Raw genomic sequence first — 22,100 nt, 5'->3', positions numbered from 1 at the left:
GTACTAAGCATCTGGCATGAGAGAGAGTAAAACTCAGATGCATGAGGTACAGGTTACCTGTTCTCCTCAACTTTTAACCTTTACCTTATGTTCATTCACTTGCATTTATGCATCTCTGAATCCCTAAGCATCTACAACAGCTCCAGACATTTGATAAGAGTTCAATAAGATGCACTCATTTCTCTAAAGGAAGGAGAGAATGACAAGAAAATCAATGATTATAATGTAGAATATCAAGAGCTTTGATGGAAGAAGAAGAACAGAGGAGGAGACCTAATCAAGCCTCAAGAGGTGCCAGGAGTATTTACATCAGAAGATGTGGGACGTCTCCAGAGTGGACCTCTTACACTCCTATACATCTTTCTGAGTATGTCGAAACTGCAAGGTCTTGATCCTGAGGGTTCTTTCACCCAGACCCCTTCTCAGGATTGAGTATATAGTTGTAAATTCTTTTTTTTTTTTTTTTTTTTTTGTCTTTTTGTCTTTTTTTGTCTGTTGTTGTTGTTGTTGCTATTTCTTGGGCCACTCCCGCGGCATATGGAGATTCCCAGGCTAGGGGTCGAATCGGAGCTGTAGCCACCGGCCTACGCCAGAGCCACAGCAACGCGGGATCCGAGCCGCGTCTGCAACCTACACCACAGCTCACGGCAACGCCGGATCGTTAACCCGCTGAGCAAGGGCAGGGATCGAACCCGCAACCTCAAGGTTCCTAGTCGGATTCGTTAACCACTGCGCCACGACGGGAACTCCGTAAATTCTGAAAATGAGAAAACACAGCACAGAAAGGCGCTACGGGGCTCCACACTGCTCCTGGTCTTGCTCTGTAAAAATAACATACTGTCTAACATTTGCTATTAAAGGAGAAGAAATCTACCCTAAAATGATACTTAACAATATGGGGATATATATGCATAAAGTACTTCATTGTAGCATTGTTTATAATCTCCAATATGTCCTTACACTAAGGAGTGGCTGACAAAATTTTGATGCATTTACAAAATGAACTGCTGCACATCTGTAAAAAAAAAAAAAATGAAATCCTATGAACTAATATGGAGATATTTCTAGGATATATTGTTAAGTGTAAAAACAATGTATATACAAGTATCTCTAGAAGAGAAAATAGGAAATATATTGGTATGTGCTCATTTTGTTCAAAAAAATGAAGATCGTGATTAGTAGATGCAAACTCTTACATCTAAAATGGTGAGCAATGAGGTCCTTCTATATATCCAATCTCCTGTGATAGAATATGATAGAAGACAATATGAGAAAAAGAATGGTCACTTTGCTGTACAGCAGAAATTGATAGAACATTGTAAATCAACTATATTTTAATTTTAAAACATTAACGTATATGTAAACACACACAAAAAAATGAAGAAACGTGGGGAGGGGGTGAAGACACATCTCTAAATGCACCTTTCTCATACAGTTCTGACTTCTGGAACATACTAATGTTTTGCAAACTCAAGAATAATACATGTTTTAAAAATCAGCAGGGCTGGGTACAAACTCTAACATCACAAAAGCAAATGAATCAAAACTATTTCAAATGAATAGCATAACCTCACTGAAAGGTGAAATCAGAAATTAACTTTTGAGCATACTATTTATAGAAGTGTAAACAAATATTGGACTCTAATTAGTAGATTTTAAAAAATGTTACAAAAAAATAAAAAATAAGAAATGTTACAGTGATGTAAGTTAACTCTGACATGAATTTCTTACTTTCTGTGTGTTCTAGGATTAAACAAACTAGTAAATAGATTATATGTAGATATCTACAACATTTTCAAATGATGCATAATAAAATTTTTAAGTATATATGTATGTATTGTACAGTCAAATGCAAATTTTCTTTCACTTTCAAAAAATAAAAACAAATATTTCCAGGGAGTTCCTATTGAGGCTCAGCTGGTTACAAACCTGAGTAGTATCCTGAGGATGCAGGTTCAATCCCTGGCCTCACGCAGTGGGTTAAGGATCCAGCACTGCCGTGAGCTGTGGTATAGGCCACAGACACGTCTGGGGTCCCACATTACTGTGGCTGTGGTCTAGGCTGGCAACTTCAGCTCTGATTCAACCCCTAGCCTCAAAACTTCCATATGCTGCAGGTGTGACCCTAAAAAAGCAAAAAAGAAAAAAAGAGAGGATCTCCTATGCTACCTATGCTACTTTTCAATATTGTACCCTGCTGCATGTTCAGGCTTCACCTGGCCCTTCACATTAACCTATTGGATTTGGATCATGGGTAATCAGCATGAATGAATAGCCATGAGGAAGACTGTTTCAATGGATGTAGCAAGATTACATTAATCAGCGTTAGTAGTACATGATATTAATAAAGACTTGCAATGAAGCAAGTACAGTGAGTGAGAGAAACCTCTATTAGTAAAGGGGAAATGATCAAAGAGAGAATGAGAAAGCAGGATTCTTGCCTCAGTCCATGTTCCAAGCTTGGAAGGCTATACATATCAGTTATTAGACCTGCAGTCAATGTCATAACAAGTTCTAGCAGGGACTGGTATCGCTGAGGTTTCCATCAAGAGGATGAATAAAGCACAATTTTTAAGGTGGAACAATACTTACCGAGTAACCAGGTGGTTACTAACTCTGTAAGTCATGTCGGACTTTATTCCAAATGTTAGCTTTAGCCATATGCATTATCTCATAATGTAGGCATAGAACAGAAGAGAAAATAATCTGAAGGTGAAGTAATTGAATAAAGTCCAGCATATGTAGCACTGTGTTTCATGCATAACAAATATTAATATTTTCCATAGGTAGCCAATTCTTATAATGAAGAGAAAGATACAATGATGATTCTATGGTTACCTATGTAAGCCACCGGACACAGAAATAAACAAAATGTCCCTAAACTGCTCAAAGTTCCCATAAAAGGGTGATGAAAAACACCTATATTAGGAAGCAGACCAGGAAATACTAATTTACTTGCCCAAGACTGCGCAGTGCTGATTGATGAAGCTGGAATTTGAGTTCATATCTGTCTCAATTCAAACACAGTATCTTAGTGACATTTCACATATCTATACTGAACTGAAATGTTTTATGCAGTTTATGCAAAAGTCCCTTCTCCTTCCATGTGGCTAACCAGAATAGCTTCAGAGTATTTGGTTTCCACACATAAGTGACCTTTCCTTAAAGCAGAATTTTTGCCCTTTAAATAGGAGGAACACGCTTTCTGGTCTCACATAGATATCTGTGAGAGACACGGTTTAGCCTTGACATCTGTTACTAATTTGTGACTTTAGGGATCAAAATGCTTTAAAACGATAGATCTCAATCAGATGCAGAAGCCAGGAATAAATAGTTCCTTTTCCCTATCGCCTCTTAGAACTCTGTGTTTAATAGTTGCTATACTCCAGGCCTTGACAAAGGTTGAACACATTTTATCTCACTTAATATCTGAAAAATACCTTCTGACTCGGTTGTTTTAACATAATAACACATATTTTAAATGTAACACTAGCATTACAGTTTTACTAGTGGAATTCAGAATCTCACTTCCAGGAATCACATTCTTGCACACACACACACACACACACACACACACATGAATACACACACAAACATCAGAATGCAGAAGAATACAGGCCATATCACTTTTTAACAGATTAAAGACACATGGTGTGAGGGAAGAAGAGCAGAATTTGCCATTCTAATATTCAACTGATGTTAATCTTCTCAAAGAACATCTGTCCTTTAATCTAGACTTTGGGTCACTCTCACTGGCATTCATCACTCACTGAGACAAAACTAGCTCTCCTTGGACCAAAGGAAACAATCTGTCTAGTCTCCTCCTCTCACATTACACCATTTTCTCCCTCTTTCCTCTATTCAGTTTTACTTTACTAAGCAGCACTCTGAACAAATGAGTGAACCGTGTTCATCAAGAATTAACTGGACACTGGCTGAAACTTTAACAAAATAAAAATGGCTTTTTCTAATAAGGAATCACAACCACAGCTACGCTAGTTTGAAAAAGTTACTCAATGCAACACAAAGACGAGAACACACTAATTTTTTTTTTATTACCCCAGCTTGTTTTATGCATTCCAGAAGGTTGGGTGGAGATGATAGGGGAGGGAGAAAAATGCTTATTGCCTGCATGTATATGAAGAAAATTAAGTTCTACGTATTTAAATGTCTTCTAAGTTGCTGGGTTTCATCCATCCAGTCCTCAACCCATTCTCTTCTCATCTTTACCTGCTCTCTATCCCAGAAGGATAACTTGGACAGTGCCTCAATGGGTTTTCCCATGCTCAAGACTGTGGTTGAGTCAAACTCATGACAAATATGGGAAGAAAATCTAAGTGAATTGAGGCATTTATTTCCCAGGGCTTTATTTCCTATGTTTCCATGATCTGGCTATTTACGGCCAAATCTCCTTTGGACAACTCCTCTTAGCATTCTGGTAATGGATTTCTATCCTTGCTCCCTCAGGCTCAGAAGTGGTAATGTATTCCCACCATTACAAGCCACTGTAGTATTATACTTGACACTACTTCTTTCTCTAAATGCTACTGGTAGCCTTTTCACACAGCCTGTTTTAACATTCTTCTCAAATTACCTAATTTGAGTGCTCCCCATTTTCATGTCAAGACTATGACTGACAGACTCAAATCCATCTAAACAAATCCATCTAAACAAATCCAGAAGTCAAAAGTTCTTCTTCTGAAGATCACAGTCCAGTGGCTCCATTTGCTCTCCTGCTCTTTCTGAAGCAATTAGCACAGTGCCAGGCACACCATAAATATTAACTATATACTTAATGAATAAATACATCATTCATGAATGAATGGATACATGAAGGATCAGACGGAGGAATGAATAAATAACTGAAATCATTATTTATCCATTCAACTCTCAAAAGCAAAAACAATGTTCTGCTGATTTTAAAAAAATGGTTGATAAATCTTGACTGCCTGTGAAAGATGTAGATCTTAGAAAATGAGTGTTTCATCTATGCAGTTTTTATCCCTGCTCCCTCCAGTGGTTAAGGGACACATTCTTTTTCCTCAAGGCTTCTGATGTAATTGGTTTATCATCTTCAGGCCATTATTGTTGTGGATCAAAGCCTTTCAATGGAATTAAAATTAGGTTGATTTCATTAATGCTACAAATTTCCAACTGGCTAAGGGCAGTTTTTTTCCTCCTTTGTTTTTACTTTCTTTCCTTTTACATATTATAACAAGTGAAGTTTGATGTCAATATTGGACCAATTATTTATTGTCATTAATATTATTGGCTGCCAGCATATGGTTTGAAACTTGGTCTAAAGATCACATTGAGATATATATTTACAATATTTTCTTAGGAAAAAAAATGCTATAACATATGAATTTATATACATAGATAACTATTCCTGAAATGATATTCATAGTCATTTAACTAGAAGAAATAAGTAGGGTTAGAAAACCACTGGAAAGCTCTACTATATCACACTTAGAGAAGACCTGAATCTAATACATCTGCATGTCCATATTTAGAATTGTGTGATTTAAAACCCTCTCACTCCATGTTTCCCAAGTATAAAATGGTAAGGATTAAATGAGGTATGATACCTTAGTTAACATATGTTGAGAAATTTCCTAGTTGAAAGCACTATGCCATTATTATTATTGGTAATATCATTTTCTGAGATTCAAATTATTTAATGCTCTTCATAAAATTTTCATATTTATTAATCTAGAGGCATTTGTAGTCTGTAATTTTAACTTATTTTTTGAAATCCATGAACAAAGTTCATGGCACTTTTGATTCATGCACTACATAGGTTGGGGGACTCAATATATTTATCAAAAAAATAAGACATTCTTAACCTCGAAGAAAAAGATCTGGTGTGAGAATTATATTTAATAGCTCAGCAGCAAAGGTAATCCTCAGAACAGGGAATGTATAAAATGCTTCAAACCACTAGAAATATGGTTCATTCATTCATTAAGTTATCAAATTTCACTTTATAATGATGTCTGCGGCACGATGTTCATTCGCAAATTTTGTTTTGAATATTTAAACATACTCCTACAATTCTATACTTAACTTTAACATTTTAATAGTCATGTAAGAAAAAGTCAATTTTCTTCACCTATCTCACTGCCCAGAATTAATTCTTTAAATTTGTATAAAACCTACCTATGGTGACCATTTTCAGGATTACATGAACAGAGGAAGAATCCAATGCTCAAAGACTTTAGGTAACGACATTATACACTTATTAAATGGAGCCAGACATTAAACCCAAAGAGGTTAATTTAATTAACTTCTCTTGTAGACATCACCTTGTACTATTTTTTTCTTTGTGAATTTTATGCAGGTGTAACTGTCTTTATTTGTCAACTATATAGGCTTTTTTCATTTTTATAGGCTATATATTACACCTTTTAATGCACTATATTTTATTTCAACAGTGAAAAACTTGAAAATAATACAAATGTTCATAAATAGATAACAATTACAAACAATGTCACAACGAATGTCCTTATACATTAACTGTCAGAAATGGGTAAAGACGTCTGTAGGATGAAATTGTATTTGCAGATTTACTGACATAAAAGCTGTGTGCACATAAAGTTTGACAAATACGCCTCAATTGACCTCTGAAATGTGTTTTTTTCTGTTTTGTTTTGTTTTGGTTTTTTTTGCTTTTTAAGGCTGCATTTGTGGCATAAGTAAGTACCCAGGCTGGGAGTCAAATCAGAACTGCAGCTGCTGGCCTACACCATAGCCACAGCAATGTCAGGTTGGAGCCGTGTCTGCAGCCTATACCACAGCTCACGGCATCCTTAATCCGCTGAAGGACACCAGGGATCAAACCCCCATCTGCATGAATACTAGTCAGGCTCGTTACCACTAAGCCACTACGGAAACTTCCCGAAAATGTTAAATAAAGGTATAGGATCAGCAGTGATATTTAAGAATTTACATTTCAGCATACCTGCTTCAACACTAGATCCCAAACATCAGCTATTTGCTACCTATGCTATTGGTTGGACTCATTTGGAAATGTAGACTAGTTGTATGTTTCTAAAAAACATCCATTACTGAAATACTGATTTAATAATTTCAACAATAACTACCTCTCCACAGCAGGAAAAATGCCTTGCATTTTTTTTTTTCTTTTTACTATCAGATTTCGAAACTACTTCAAACTCCTTGAGTCTTTCCACTGACATGTTTGACTATGGCATGTGATTTTTTTTTCCACTGGTAGAGCAAGAAGCAAGCAAATATCACTTAAACACCCCTTTTCAAATAAATAGCATAAAGCGGAAACAAATGAAGTTTCCTTTTAGACAGATGCAAGCTGTCCGCCCAGAATATGACCTTTTCTCTGAACTTTCTTCTCAAGCTACCCTAGAGAGTGACACATGAAAGAGTAAAGATGCTGCAGAAGCTTGGTGAGGATTGGGGGTCGTGTTCTCATCTAAGCCAAAAAGACACCAGACAGCCTTTTTACAACTAGAAAATACCAGCTTCTAGCCATAACATTTAAATTGCAAGCATGAAAAAAACAATATCTGGAAACTGCACTGATATGAAACTATGTCACATAGCTCTCTTATGCCTTGTGCTCAAAGCTTGATAAACACACCTGTGATCTATGGGGATACTTAAGATTGGAGGGACCATTATTACTTGCTAACTTTACTTACGATGTGCCTTTATTAAGGGATTCCTTGAATTATCTAACACTACCTGCTGAATCCCATTATGTTTGTTTTTTGTTTGCTTGTTTGTTTTTTGTCTTTTTAGGGCCACACCCATGGCATATGGAAGTTCCCAGGCTAGGGGATAAATCAAAGCTGTAGCTGTGGGCCTACGCCATAGCCATGGCAACGTGGGATCCAAACCACATTTGTGACCTACATCACAGCTCACAGAAACACCAGATCCTTAACCCACTTAGCGAGGCCCAGGGATCGAACCCGTGTCCTCGTGGATACTAGTCAGGTTTGTTACCACTGAGCCACGATGAGAACTCCTGTATGTGTTTTTTAAAAAGGAGAAAAACACCTAATGAAGTGGCATATTACCATCAGCTGCAATTAATGATGATTTATTTCTAATTTATTCAAATTTGAAGATAAAAATTATAGATAAAAATTATAGATTGCTTTCGACTTTTTTTTTTTCTTTTTTGGGAGAAAATAATTCTTGGTTACGTGTGTGAGACACTTATCAAACCAAGTTACAAATAAAAATGAAGACCGAAGTCTGACTTCTGCACACTGGCTCTTGGGTAGGATGTTGAAAAATCAAAAACAGTCCTGTTATGGGTTGATACTATGGGAGCAGCAGCCAAAATGCTCTTTTATCCTGGAGTGACTTGGACAGGTCTTGAATCTCTCTTTGCCCCTCAAAGCTTTTAGTATCAGAATGGAACAATTTTAAGAACTGAAGTGGAGTAAGTGGCCAGGATCAGAGTCAAAAACAAGTGCCAAAATCAAGCACAAAGGGAATGTCCTACATTTCTCCACTTTATGAACCCTAACCACCAGTGAGACAAATGATTATAACATAGATTTAAAACAACAGAATCACCTTGGTCTGATGTCTGGTACGGCTTCCTCAGCTTTAACCTAGCAATAAAACTGAAATGGTGCTGTCAAATATTGTCACATGCCAGCCACTTGGTATAAATCACCTGTCTTCAGGGGATCCATTTCCCTTGGGACTTTTGATAGTAGCCTTGTTGGCTGACTTTCTACAGAGCCTGACCCAATCCTTCTAAGAGGGAGGCGTCAGAAGAGGAAAACACATGGTGAAGAAAAGAAAATATTGATGCTATTTGATTGTTGTTGAAGTTGCTATATGTTTCTTCTGTCAGGCACTCTGCGAGCACCTAACGACTACAATATGCCAATTCCCCAATATGGCCCAGGCCCTTACTGCTTGGGTGCTCATGGGCCAAATTCTGCTCATTTTTTCTACACAATGAAGATGAGTCTGCCCTATTGAAGATCACTGTGAGTACTTTAAGAGATAATAATGCAGCAAAGAGGTGATATTTATTAGGAGATTTCAATGTTCTAAGAAACAGGCAAAACCCTAAAATGAGGTTTATAATTGTAAGAGCTGTGAAGTAGGTGTTATCATCCCTGTTTTCTATGTGATGAAGTGAATGCTCAAGAGTTTTAAGCCTGGGTTACAATGAAAATAAATGATTAAGATGGCATAGAAACCCAACTCAATTACTAATTGCCAAACCATGGCCCTCATCTTAGATAAAATGTTTTTTTCAGCTTAGCTTCCAGGATATTTCCTTGATTGTGCAACCATTATATGCATCATTATATAGTGGTTTCATGCTAATACTTTTTTTATTGTCATTGGACTGGAATAGAAGGAAAAACTACCATGATAATTCCCAAAGATAATCTTTTAAAATTTTTCTCTTTTTAAGCTCTCAAAAATATTGAATGCTTTCCATATTATCACTAACTATATTAATAGATTTGTGGAAACAGGGTATTAATAGATATGTGGAAACAATGTAATGGCTTCATGTAGTATTAATGCGCTAATGGATGTGCCAAGCTATTATTGTCATTCAAATTGATAAGGTATTTTGTCTTTAATGGCTTTGAGTATTCATCTCCTGGAGGAGTTTTAGAGTCCATGCTAGTGTTTTAACATAAGCCCTTCCTGTTGACTTGATATTTCACAATTAAATAGAAGATGCTTGTGACGAATGTATTTAAAAAGTCATGATCAGTATTTTATTGAAAATACGAAGTCACAATTTTGGAGCACCTGTGTTTACTGACCAGCAGTTGTCCAACCAAATTAGTATTTGATTACAGGGTGCCTTTGGATCTGTGATTTGAAAACACCTTAGCCATAAGGGTAACGGAGGAACTACAGTAATTGTTGAAGTTAGTTTGGTTTTCTATGTGAAACAGGTGTTTTAGAAGTGTTGGAAAAAGCAAGAGGAAGAGACAGAAAAAAAAAAGAGAGAGAGAGAAGTTATTACTGAATTCAATCTGTTCTCATTTTCTAGAATCTAACAACTAATGCTAGAATTATGAGAGTGTTGTCATCTTAGGCTACTCTCTATGAAAATATGCCAGTGGATTTATTTGTCTTGTTTTGACTCAGTCATTTCGTAGTTTGATAATTATAGACACATTGGTTAAATACAATGTGATAACAACCATAATGGATTAAACAAATATGTTTCTCTGTTTTTCTCTTCCCCTCCCTCCCCCTCTCCATTCAGGAAGGCATCATTTCTATTTCTAAAGAAAAGGTCTGTACTTGGGTTTGCTTTACAAAGCCAAAACTTCTTTAAAAATTTCACAAAACTACCAATTATTGTATCATTTGAAGTAGAAGATTTATTACAGGGCTTGGAGTAAAGTTTGGGTAAATAAAATAGTTTTTTAATCACATAATTTTCAAACATGAGAATTCAATCTGTTGGAAATAAGTCTCCTTAAACCACTTGCAACTTATGCGTAAAGCAATTCCCTAGTTGAGCTGACTTTCAGTAATTTTCGTGTAATATGAACAAGTTCAAAAATACGGTGGCTTGAATATTTAATAAAACACATGGACATTAACATTCGCTTTAATACAAAACACTTTTTTTGAAGAGCAATGACTATTAAAAGTATCTTCCCCAACATGTGACAAATGCTAAAATTAATGTTATCATGATCAAAGATGCTTAAAATACTTTCCATGCACCTTAAAAGTACTTAGGTTTTCTTGATTTGCCCAATCAGATCTATCTTCACTTTTGACCCTCTTGGTATTACTTCTAACAATTTAAGCTTAATGAAAAGATTTCAAGATATGACATTGCCCAAATTAAATTTTAGAGAAACATTCAGTATTATCTTGGATTCAAAAGGCTTATAGATGGCAACGATGGGCAAAGGAGTTTAATACATTAAGGATACAGCATGCAGATACTGAGTCTGGAAAGTTTGCATCAAGTAGCAAAGAACAAGGTATTGAGTTGAGTTAAGGAAGGGGACTTCTGTGTCTGTGTCTAATATAGACAGAGAGCGGGCAAGGGCTTTGTTTTATCATGACCAATTTAGAAATTAGGCAACTAGATCACACGTGATATTATAATCAGCAATTCTTGTGCATCATAGAGTGAGAAATGATTCATCAAGATCTGATTGTTAGTGACACTTGGTTAGGTGCTGGGAACACACAGCTAAACATCTAAAGCTGTGATTTTATAAACCTTAACATCTGACTGAGGAAGGCAATAGGAAAACCAACAATCTATAAATCATGGTCACTAAGCTAATAGCAAATTAAAAGCAAGGGATCCAGAGATGGGTTCTAGATTCTAGAGGGAAAAAGTCCTGGCTCTGTCACATGTTTGGTGCCCTGATCTTAAACAATGAAACAGTCAGGAAAGAGGATCCATATGATATCAACAGAGGGAATTTGATATTCACAGTTCATTACAAAGGGGTTAGAAATACTTACAGGAATAAAGTGACCCATGAGACAATTGAGAAATCAGTATCAATACAAAATCATTAACGACCTTACAAACGGGGGGGGTAGAAAAAGGAAAGTTCCTGTTTGTTAGCAGAGCTGAATAGATGAGGTCTTTTGGCATCAACAGGATAATGGGGGGAGGGGCTATTCAGTAGGCAGTAGAACCACTGAAGTAGTCACCTCTGAAGACTCTAAGCCATATAGAGGGAAATGCGGCTATGCTGGCTTTTTCCATGCTCCACGCTCCAAATTTCTGCCAGTACCTTCTACTGCACAGGAAAAAAAAAAAAAAAAAAAAAAAAACCCAAAAAGCAAAAAAAGGAAACTAGTTGGTAAGGAAGATTAGGATATGTAGATATCAAGACACTTCCCTCCACCCAGAACAGAGGAAGTATAAGGAAAGTATTAGAGAAAGAGAAACATGACTATGACTAGTGCAAATAAATTATTTAAAATCTCTCAATTCTCCTAAAAGTCATCCAGTGTCTTCTCATGGTATTTAAACTAAAATATGAACCCCTTACGTACCCACTTACCTACACACACACACACATGCTAATTATTCCATTCCGCATATAGTTTCGCCAACACCTTCTCAGTATTCTCCCCTAATCCTCGTGGGCTTTGCTTTCATTCTTATATTGACTTCTTACTGTTCAAGACCTACTGTTCTCTCTTCCTGGAATGGGGTTCTTCATAGCCCTGCTTGGTGGGTTCCACCCTGTCTTGCAGATTTCTGTTTAAATGTTATTTCCTGTTAGAGTTCTTCTTGAACCACTGGGTCTAGAGCAGTCCCCTTTCTCCTTGGTAACAATAACTTCAGCATGTTTCTAATCTTTGCAAAGCTCTTTTACTGTTTGATATCAAACACTGAATATCAAAATTTTAAAATAAGAACATCTACCTCTTCCTGTAGAAAATAAATTCCGCATGGGCAGGGACTTCACTTGCTTTATTTAGTACCTAAAGAATGTCTCTCACATAGTTGCTCCTCAAAGTATATTTTTTTAACAACTGGGAAAAACCATTGCTGTTGTGAGAAATATCAATGTACTTTATATAGGATACGTTTATGTTCAGAAAGTTTAAATACAGTGAGATTTGTGAATTTATATAGCAGATGCTTTAAAATTAAAAAACATATTGAAATACAGTTGATGTATAATATTATTTTGGTGTCAGGTGTACTACATAGAGATCTGACATATTCATACATTATGAACATTGGGAACTAAAGTTTGGCACTTACCATCAGCCTCTACACGGAGAAAAACATGAGCCACTGCAGCTGAGTCGTAGCACCTCCTGAATCGAACTTAGGGTGGAGACCAGGAGTGAGGCACTCTGTGCTCTCAGAAAACTGGAAGAACAGGTCAACAGATAGTTAAGATATTTTTAGGAGAAGATTTTATGAGCCCAATTATTGCATCTCCTCGTATCTAGAAAAACACTAGAATCTGTCAATGATGACTAAGGTCTGTGACTAGTAGTAACCTTCACAAAACCAGCAGCAAACCTCTTCAAATGTGTGCATGGCTGCAGGCACCTCCCCCTCCACCTTTATGACTTAGATCTTGATATTCCCCCTTTCTTCTTTGGGCAGTATTTCAGAGCTACCGAAAAAGCTGATAATGGTAGCTCTGAAATACTGCCTCCTGGGCTGTAGTTAGTGGGCAAAGCAAAAGATGTCCTGATCACCTGTGAGAAGAGCTATGCCCAAGGGTGAGCCAGTGAGCCCGGAAGGAACTCAGGGAAGAAACAAAGAAGACAGGCCCAAAGGAGTGATTCCAGTAAGCCCAGACTTTACATTGCTTTCCCATAAAACCGGATTTTTCTGTAAATTTTTCTGTAAATCCCATTATTTGTAAATCTTTTGTTCCTACCATCTTCCCTTTGTTGCAAAAACTCATGTATCCTAGTTTCCCCCCTTGCCTCCTCAGAGCAGTTTCTCAGGGTTACCTGAGATGCTGTCTCCTGGGCATAAGACCTAATTTCACCCCAAATAAAATTTAACTCTCAACTTTCAGGTTGTACTTTTTAGTTGACAAAATGATCACCACGCTAAGTGTAGTCATCATTTGTATAGTGTATGCTTTGTAAGTGCAAAAGCTAAAATAAAGAATTATACAGTCAGAATAAATTTTCTTTCCTTTTCATGCCAAAGGAAAAAAAAAAAAAGACAGACTCATATGTATAAATCTGTCTTGCATTCCAGAATGATAATGGAAAAACATATTTCAAAGGGTTTGACAAATTCCTCAATAAAAATATATATTATAATAATACTTCAGAAGAGGATTCATTATTTGATTAAAGATAAATTAATCAAAATTTTGTTTGATTCATTTCACTATTAAGATATATTAGGCTCTTGGGATCACTGCGATTTATTAATGATAAAGATTTATTTCTCTATGTTGGGTGATTTATTGTAAATGTATGCATAGCATAATGCCTTTTTTTTTTTAATGTTTGCCACCTACCAGATTGGAAAAGGTTTTATAGTAAGCTGGATATGAAGCCCCACTATCCTTTGAAATCCTTACTTTTTTATCTTCGGCTTTCTTTCACTGGTCTCCACTGTTGTTTCCAAAGAACCGGTTTATTTTAATTTGATTTTGGATGAAAATACATATGCCTTTATTTTTAAAGTAATATACTATACTTCCATATTAGATACTTTGGGGAGTTCCCATCGTGGCTCAGGGGAAATGAATCTGACTAGTATCCTGTCCTCACTCAGTGTGTTAAGGATCTGGAGTTGCCATGACCTGTGGTGTGGGTCACAGATGCAGCTTAGACCTAGGGTTGCTGTGGCTCTGGCGTAGGCCAACAGCTACAACTCTGTTTCAAACCCTAGCCTGGGAACCTCCATATGCCGAGGGTGTGGCCCTAAAAAGACAAAAAAAAAAAAAAGAAGAAAAAACTATGAAGAACACAAAAAATCACAGTTGTAAAGAATTAGGGTGGATGAACTGGCTACATATTCCATCTCTTTCTTGGTGTTATGACTTAAAAAAATAGCTTTCTAATATTAATTTTCTCAACATATCTATCTTAGTGCTGCTGTGTGCACAGACTGAGAAAAAGACATAAAAATATGAAGAGGACCAATCACACATCACCAGCAAAAAAATAACAAAACAATAGTAATTAATATTTTGCTTTTTTATTGTCATATAAACCACATAACAAGATTTGAAAAAGAATGGATGTGTGTAGGTATAACTGAATCACTCTGTGATACAGCAGAAATTATCACAATATTGCAAATCAACTATATGTCAATAAAACTTTAATAAATGAAAACAAAATTCACATGAGAATGACTTTTTAAACAAATTTTTGTGTACAGTGCAGTATAATTAATTATAATAAAATGTTACACAACAAATCTCTAGAGATTTTTTTCTTGCATAACCATCACACACAACACATTAAACAGCAACTCATTTCTTCCTTTCCGCAGTTGTTGGAAATTACCATTTTATTTTTTGTTTCTATGTGTTTAACTACTTTAGATATCTCATGTAAGTAAAATCATGCAGTATTTATACTGCTGTGATTGGATCATTTCACTTAGCATAATGTTTTCAAGGTTCATTCACGTTGTGGTATATGACAAAATTTTGTTACTTTTTTATGTCTAAATAACATTTCATTGCATGTATGTATAGACCACATTGTCTTTATCCATTCATTCATCCATCCGTGAGCATTTAGGTTGTTTTCACCTTTCAGTTACTGTCAATAAAGCTGCAATGAACATGGTAGTGAAAATACCTCTTTGAGATTCTGATTTCAATTCTTTTGGATAAATACCTAAAAATAGGATTGCTGGCTCATATGGTAGTTCTATTTCCAATTCTTTTGCTATTTTCCACATCAATTGCATCATTTTACTTAGCTACCAACAGCACACAGCTCTCAGTTTCTCCGTATCCTCATTAACATATGCTCTTGGGTTTTGGTTTGGTTTGGTTTGGTTTTGATAATGGATATTCTAATAGGCATGAGGTGATGTCTCATTGTGGTCTGATTTGAACTTTTCTGATGATTTCTCATGTTAGACATCTTTTCATATTCTAGTTGGCCATTTGTATGTCTTCCTTGGAGAAATATTTAGTCAAGTCTTTTGTACATTTTTTATTTGGTTTGTTATTTAATTGCATTATTGCCCATTAACTTTTTTGCTATTTATTTGTAGAAATTCCTTATGCATTTTGGAGATCAACCCCTTATCAGATATATGTTTGGCAAATATTTTCTCCCACTTTTTTTTTTTATTTTGTCAAAATGAAAACAAGCTTTTAAGTTTAATTAGATCCCATTTATTTTTGCTTTTATTTCCTTTGCTTTGGGAAATAGATCCAAAAAAATATTGCTACAATTAATGTCAAAGAATGTTCCACCTATGCTCTTTTCTAGGAGCTTTATAGCTTCCAGTCTTATATTTAGTACTTTAATCCATTTTGAGTTTGTTTCTGTATATGGTGTTAGAGAATGTTCTAATTTTACTATTTTGCATGTAGTTATAAAATGGAACAATCTAAATACCCACACATATGGTGTGTGTGTGTGTGTGTGTGTGTGTGTATACACATACAAACAATGCACACACACTTAACAGACACGCACTTTTATTAGAATACACAATTTTTTGCAGACATTCTCTTTAAAAAAATACCCAATAGAAGCAGATCTAAAGGTATGGGTATTTTTAAGACACCAACTACTTTGAATAAGACTTTAAAGCATAATTATTACGTGCATATACACAAAGTACTACAGACAACAAAATATTGTCTCATCTCTCCTTACAACATGGTTTCCTAAACCCCATAATGTATTTGATGAAACCAAGTCTAAGAGACATGAGAGTAATATTAAAATACTTGAATCAAACCTTCTGGTTCTAATCAGCAGACTCCACTGTACCCACTATTCTCATAAGACATATTTTGCATAAAGGAACAATGTGGAATCCATGCAAAACAGGTCAATAATTGGCAGAGGTAAACTTTATTCAACAGTAACATCAGACCAGAAAAACTGGGATTCAGAGGCCAGACCACAACACAGCAAGGTAAGGAGAGGAAAGCTTGGAAATCAGAAAGCCTAAGGCTACAAGATTTGCCATGTGCAAGACCAATCTATTTACCTATCTATCTATCTGTCTATCTATCCATCCACTTATTAATGTGACAAAGGAAGAGATATTAGGAATACCTACACTTAAAATTTGAAAAACTGGAAGCTTTGGCAGCTAATACTGGATCCACTTCCCTCCTGGAAAATAGACTGGATGGAACCATCTTCCTTACTTGGGCATGACTGTCCCAGTTAAGCACAATCTCCCCTATTGATTAATCCATATGAACCTAAGTCCAGGACACTTTCCTCACGTGAAAGACCTGACTGGCACCTGTAGATAGATATTACAATTTGTCACCCTTCTATTGGACTTAAGTTTCCTCATAGCATTTTGTTTTTTTACTATCGAGGGTGAATACCTTCATGTTGCCAATGGCTCCTTGTATTTTCTTACCACTACTGGTGAACCAATGCACCATCAAATTTTTGGCTCCATCTAAAAAATATAACTACAGTGAAACCAATTTTCATTACCTTCTCCTCTTCCATGCTAGTCCACAGCACCATCACCTGTGCCCTGACTTTTTTTTTTTTTTGCTCTTTAGGGCCACACTTGCTGCATAAGGAAGTTCCCATGCTAGGGGCTAAATGAGAACTACAGCTGCCAGCCTATGCCGCAGCCAGAGCAACACAGGATCTAAGCCATGTCTGCGACCTACACCACAGCTCATGGCAATGCCAGATCCTTAACCCACAAAGCGAGCCCAGGGATCTCATCCTCATCCCCATGGATCCTAGTTGGGTTCATTAACCGCTGAGCCATGAAGGGAACTCTCTGTGCCGTGAATTATTGCAAGAGCTTTCTAACATTTCTACCTGTCTCTATCCTAGTCTATCTGTTCTAAATACGGAAGCCAGAGTCATAATTTTAAAATGTAAATCAGAGCATGCCAGTCCTACCTTCAAAATCTTCCAATAGTATTTTATCGTTATCAGGGAAAAAAAAATTCTTAGAATAAACTACAAGTTGCTCCAGTTCTCTTCCTTGTTTTCTCTATAACCATAAGTCCTATGACACGCCAACAAAACTCTGTATTAGGTCCATGGATCTGCTTGGTATTTTTCTTATTGTCAAGTATGATCCTGGCTCAGAATATTTACAGTTGTACTTTCTTTTGTTTATTAACTTTCTCTCAGACATTCACATAACTTGTTTTACCATTTTCTTATAGTTTCTTCTAAAAAGTAACTTCATCAAACAGTTCAGTAATTTATGAGATATTCGCCTTGGCATACCAAGTCTTTCTTTAAAAGAATGAAGAAGATCTCCATATGATAAAGAATCAACTCTGGAGGAATTTTAAAAAAATGCTAATGATCTGATTATCTCTCAAATAAAGTAAGCATTGGGCAGGGAGAACCCAAGTAGGATTATGGTATTTGGCTGCACTGATTTAAAAAAAAAGAGAAGAATTGTCATAAAATGGCATCCTACTTTAAAAGTTTTCTCTGATCTGGAGTTCCCGTCATGGCACAGAGGAAAGAAATCTGACTAGGAACCATGAGGTTGTGGGTTTGATTGCTGGCCTCACTCACTGGGTTAAGGATCCAGTGTTGCTGTGAGCTGTGGTGTAGGTCGCAGACGTGGCTTGGATCCGACGTTGCTGTGGCTCTGCTGTGGGCTGGCAGCTACAGCTCCGATTAGACCCCTACCCTGGGAACCTCCGTATGCCACAGGTGTGGCCCTAAAATGACAAAAGACAAAAAAAAAAAAAAAAAAAAATTTTTTTCTCTGATCAATATGAACAAAACAGCAATTCTCAGGCTCCTTCCAAAGTTTCATTTTTCCTCATAAAACTTACTGTTAATTAATGCACACTGAACAAACAAAAGTAAAATTAATTGTTGCTAGTGTTTGAGCTTTAGGAGGGCAAATTCTTTACATATTATATTAGGCACTATGTCTTCATGACCCAAACAATGACTCAAAGTTATTGAAGATCAATTAAAAAGTAACAATGAAATTAGAACACACCCTCATTCCACGCACAAAAATAAACTCAAAATGGTGTAAAGACTTTAGCATAAGACCAGACACCATGAAAATCCTAGAAGAGAACACAGGCAAAACATTCTCTAACATCAACCATACGAATGTTTTCTTAGGTCAGTCTAACGAGGCAATAGAAATAAAAACAAAAATAAACAAATGGAACCTAATCAAACTTACAAGCTTTTGCACAGCAAAGAAAACCATAAAAAAAAATGGAAAAATAATCTATGGAACGGGAGAAAATAGTTGCAAATGATGCAACTGACAAGGGTTTAATCTCCAACGTATACAAACAACTCATACAACTCAACAACAACAAAAACCAAACAACCCAATCAAAAAATGGGCAGAAGACCCAAAGAGTCATTTCTCTAAAGAAGACATACAGATGGTCAGCAAGTACATGAAAAAATGCTCAACATCATTAATTACTAGAGAAAGGTAAATCAAAACTACAATGAGGTACCACCTCGCATGGGTCAGAAAGGCTATCATTAATAAGCCTACAAATAACAAATGTTAGAGGGGTACTGAAAAAAGCAGACCTTCCTACACTCTTGGTGGGAATATAAACTGGTAAAAACACTATGGAAAACAGTATGGAAATACCTCAGAAAACCAAATAGAGAAATACAATATGATCTAGCAATCCCCCTCCTGGGCATATATCTGGACAAAAATACAATTCAAAAAGATACATTCAGAGTTCCCATAGTGGCTCAGTGGTTAATGAATCTGACTAGGATCCATTAGGATGCAGGTTCAATCCCTGGCCTTGCTCAGTGGGTTAAGGATCCGGCGTTGCTGTAAGCTGTGGTGTAGGTTGCAGACTCGGCTCAGATCTGGCATTGCTGTGGCCGTGGTGTAGGCTGGCAGCTGTAGCTCTGATTTGACTCCTAGTCTGGGAACATCCATATGCCATGGGTGTGGACCTAAAAAGCAAAAAAGAAAAGAAAAGAAAAGATACATGCACCCCTATGTTCATTGCAGCATTGTTCACAATATTCAAGACTTGGAAACAACCTAAATGTCCACTAGCAGATGAATGGGTTATGAAGATGTGGTATATACACAATGGAATACTTCTCAGCCATAAAAAAGAACAAAATCATGCCATTTGCAGCATCATGGATAGAACGAGAGATTCTCATACTAAGTGAAGTAAGTCAGAAGGAGAAAGACAAATACCATATGATATCACTTATATGTGGAATCTAAAATGTGGCACAAATTAACCCATCTACAGAACAGAAAAAGACTCACAGATATAGAGAACAGATTTGTGGTTGCCAAAGGGGAAGGGGGAGTGGGATGGACTGGGAGTTTGAGGTTAGTAGATGCAAACTATCACATTTAGAATGGATATGCTATAAGGACCTACTGTATAGTACATGATGGTAGAACGTGATGGAAGATAATATGAGAAAAAAATGTATATATGAGTCATTCTGCTGTATGGCAAAAATTGATACAACATTGTCAATCAAGTATACTTTTAATAAAAAAATTAGAAAACAGTAATGTCAAACAAAGTATAACGTGAATATAGATATCTATTTCATTGGTTGGAATGAAGACTGAATAGGCTAGCATATAAGAAATTCCCTGACACAAAACAGTTACTCAATAAATGTTAAAAGTTATTCTTCTTGTAGAGTATAAATACTTGGACGATTTTGTGTTTTCAAGCATAACTCATAAGTACTTATAATGCCAAAAAAGGATCAGGCAGAACATAACCAATCATGGGGAATAATCTTCAGACTTTGTATAATGTTGAAAACATTCACCAAAATTCATTGTGAAGTTCGAGTATAATTCATAGTGTCATCTTCCCTTTTTTCAAAATAGACACTTTATTAAGTAGGCTTTATTTGACATCTACATTATGAAAATTAAATGATAAAATCTGAGTGACCTTTATTATTTTGCATGGGGCTGCTCTCATCACCTTATCTCAGTTTTTGAAAAGGTCATCAGTGGTGTACTTGGGCATCTATTAATAATGTATTGATATTTGCTTTGTAGGCCAAGGAATTATCCACAAATCAAAACACATAAACATGATGAAATTGAGTTTACAATTATGTGAAGCAACTTGTGTGGGATGGGTGTGCTATTTTTTATAGGTTTATTGCCTGGCAGTAACTACAGGAGATTAATGATATGTATAAAAGGCTACCTCTTTGGATGCACAAGCCAAATTAAATAATGGTACGATAGGGGAAGACGTGGGACTAAAGCTTAGACAGCCTCAATTGCAGAAGTTCTAACATTGACTGTATGACTGGAAACAAACTCCTTGGCCTCTTTGTTGAATTTCCTTGTCTACAAATGGAGACAAAGCTCCTTTCCAGACTTAACAATAGTATGACTGTGAAAGTCAATTGCAATATTGTTAAAAATACTTGTGAACCACAAAGTTCTTTATTTCAAAACTTGCTCCAAACCAATAAATATTCCTTGTTCAAATGGAGTTCTCCAAATCCTTTTTCACCCTTTTGGGAGAAAATGTATATAGTGTAAGAAGGAGGTAGCGGTGATGCTGGGCAAAGCCGGGGTTGAACTTGAGCTCCATCAATTACTAGTTGATCTCAAGTTGAACTTGGGCTGTCACCCTTCCATGCTGAGTCTCAATTTCCTCAGATGAAATATGGGATAATCTGAAGAGTGTGTTGGGACCTCACTGAGGCAAAACATCATGCAGGTTATTCTTCATTTACCCTAAATACTCACAGCCCCCTCTTTGCCTTTCTTTCACTACCTCAAGTCCCAGTGGAATGATCTCTATGAATGGCACAGTCTGAGCCTCCTGAGTTTTCCAGCTTCTAGTTGGGTCAAGCTAATGAAAACTATTTGCTGGAGATTGTAGCGAGGCCAAGGATCAAATCGTATTCTCATGGATATTAGTCGGGATTGTTTCCACTGTGCCACAATGGGAATGCCCTTTATGAATATTTTATTTTACTTTATTTGATATTTTTAAAATTTGTCCTTTTTTTTTTTTTTTTTTTTTTTTAGGGCCACACCTGTGGCATATGGAGGTTCCCAGGCTAGGGGTCTAACAGGAGCTGTAGCTGCCAGCCTACGCTATAGCCACAGTGACGCCAGGTCCGAGCCATGTCTATGACCTGCACCACAGCCCACAGCAACACCAGATCCTTAACCCACTGAGTGAGGCCAAGGATCAAACCTGCAACCACATGGTTCCTAGGCAAATTCATTTCCACCGCACCACAATGGCAGGAACTCCGGTATGAATATTTTAAAATTGAATTCCATTCAAAGAGTTTTCCATCACAGCCTACTAAGTAAGAAACAAACTTCCTATCTCTGTTCAAAAATTTTTCAGCCCATTATACTGCTGTTGCCATGGGTTATTCAGGCAAGGTTTCCTCTAAGGGAAACCTCTACCCCCAACCCCCAATCTTCTCCCACATGCCCATTAAATATCATTCAA

The sequence above is a fragment of the Sus scrofa genome, chromosome 6 (assembly GCF_000003025.6).
Source record: "Sus scrofa isolate TJ Tabasco breed Duroc chromosome 6, Sscrofa11.1, whole genome shotgun sequence".
In the NCBI taxonomy this organism is placed as follows: Eukaryota; Metazoa; Chordata; class Mammalia; order Artiodactyla; family Suidae; genus Sus; species Sus scrofa.
Note: the sequence above shows the minus strand (reverse complement) of the source record.